Source organism: Dipodomys spectabilis, unplaced genomic scaffold (genome assembly GCF_019054845.1).
Source record: "Dipodomys spectabilis isolate Male_0828 unplaced genomic scaffold, ASM1905484v1 ptg000446l, whole genome shotgun sequence".
Lineage (NCBI taxonomy): Eukaryota > Metazoa > Chordata > Mammalia > Rodentia > Heteromyidae > Dipodomys > Dipodomys spectabilis.
In genome coordinates this window covers 58372-60567 of record NW_024871123.1, presented here as the reverse complement: position 1 = coordinate 60567, position 2196 = coordinate 58372, and the positions used below count along the sequence as shown (strand labels likewise).

The window sequence follows — 2196 nt, the reverse complement described above, 5'->3', positions numbered from 1 at the left end:
GATTATGATGTTCAACAAGAGTTTTATAGGCTATGAGTAGTCTTTAAATTTACCCTCTAAGATTACTATTTATGTCTCATCTCATCATCTGTATATGGTTTATATAATCATTTTTGTTCCTCGCTAACATATAAAGTAAGGAAGCCCTAAAGTTTTTACAGAAACTGTGTAGTTAACAAAGTCTTAACTCTTCACTGTTTCTTCATACAAAGACTTTGCAACTTCTCATTAGTAAAGTTTCTATAAACTCTGAAATGTACATACTTAGTTGTATATGTCTGCTACCATAAATCTTAAATACTTTATAGAAAAGTTATATGACCTACCAAACAATCTTAATTTTGGCATATAAGCAAATTCCCAAAATTAAACATATTTAAAACATTAAAACTTAAAAAAGAACTTAACATTTGCTGCAGTGTTCATTATGATAGGTGCCTTGTATAGAATAATTGAATTTCTCCTCCTACACATCTGTTGAATAACAAATACCTGGAATCATTTTGTTTTAACATATCTTGAATTTAGTCTTAAATGTGTGCTTATGTAAGAAATACATGGTTCTAAAATTTCACGACAAATCTTTTGAACTTACTTTTTGTTGAATTGTCTAGTTTAAGAAAATCAATTCCACTTTATATATAAAAAATGTTCTGTGCTCAATTCAACAGCACATACACTAAAATTGGAACAATACAGAGAAGATTATCATGGTCCCTGTACAAGTGTGACACGCAAATTTGTGAAGCGCTCCACATTTTTACAATAACAGATGCTGGAGGGGATGTGGCAAGAAGGGAACCCTACTTCCTTTTTGGTGGGAGTGTACACTTGTTCAACCACTTGGAAAGCAGTATGGAGGTTCCTTAAAAGATTCCTCATAGAGCTCACAAATGACCAAGCAATCCCACTTTTGGGTATTCACCTAAATAGTCAGCAACAAGACCATATTAAAATTATCAATACAATTATGTTTATTGCAGCATTATTTCCCATAGCTAAGATATGGAACCAACCAGGATGCCCCTCAGTAGATGAATGGATCAAGAAAAGGTTGTGAGTTTGTGTGTGTGTGTGTGTGTGTCTGTATGGGAATTCTATCGTCCATCGGAAAGAATGACATCACCCAATTTGTTACGGAATGGAAAGACTAGGAAAAATTATATTAACTAAAATAATCCAAGTCCAAAGAAACATTAGTCACGTGGTATCCCTTATTGGCAATAATTAATATATGTCGTGGATAAGCAGAAAAGGTCAAAAGCTATGTGCATGTGAATAGATAAGGTGATGTTAAGCTTAATGAACCCCAAGATAGGGACACAAGTGGTTTTTTTTCTTGCTGTTGTTTCTAAAGTATTTATAATGTACGATGTGATTTTTTTTGTTTTTTATATGGTCCTCCCACACAGAAATAAACTTTTTCTTTTTTTGGGTCCAGTCGTGGGGCCTGAACTCTGGGCCTGAGCGCTGTCCCTCAGCTCTTCAGCTCAAGGCTAGTGCTCTACCACTTCAGCCACAGTGCCACTTCTGGCTTTTTTTTCTTAGGTGGTGCTGGGAATCGAACCCAGGGCCTCAGGCACGCAAAGCAAGCGCTCTTACCACTGAGCCACCTTCCCAGCCCCCGAAATAAACATTTTTTACAGTCAACCTTGAAAAGCCATCTTGATAGACCATTTCTGTAAGTGGTAGCAGAATATTATTGATGGCTTTGCAAGGATGCCAGATTGCCTCATTTTGAGATAATTAAAACAGGAATTTAGTCAGCTGTTTTTTTTTTTTTTTTTATTATTAGGACAAAAACCCATTGACTCTAGTCCAGGTGATCACTGTGGCCCAGAGAAGCTAATACATTGACTAGTAATCCTAGACCTCTAAAAACAAAACAAAACAAACAAGTAAAAATCTCCTGTAAGCAAGGCCAGTCAAGGCTCCTATCACAGCCTACATGAAGTCAGGCAAAATACTGAAGCTGGGAGTCATTTAGCTGATAACTAATATATTTTTTATGAGGCAGACTGAAATAAAAGACTCCTGAGAGAGGGTAGGAAAGACTGATCAGAGGGACTAAAATTGGTCACACAAAGATTGGAAAATAGAATTCCTTATAAAACAAATAAGTCATAGAAAGCCTTTGCACGCGAGAACAACACAGAAGACCAATTCCAGAAATGCACATTTTCTTAGAGGTCACCT

The 2196-nt window shown here is 35.9% G+C and overlaps 1 non-coding gene across 1 annotated transcript; it reads left to right on the top strand.

Moving 5' to 3' along the window:
• Positions 1-655: 655 nt before the first annotated feature.
• LOC122097973 lies at positions 656-762 on the top strand. The gene has a single exon (XR_006145626.1). It is a non-coding gene; the product is annotated as a U6 spliceosomal RNA (small nuclear RNA).
• The last annotated feature ends 1434 nt before the right edge of the window (positions 763-2196 follow it).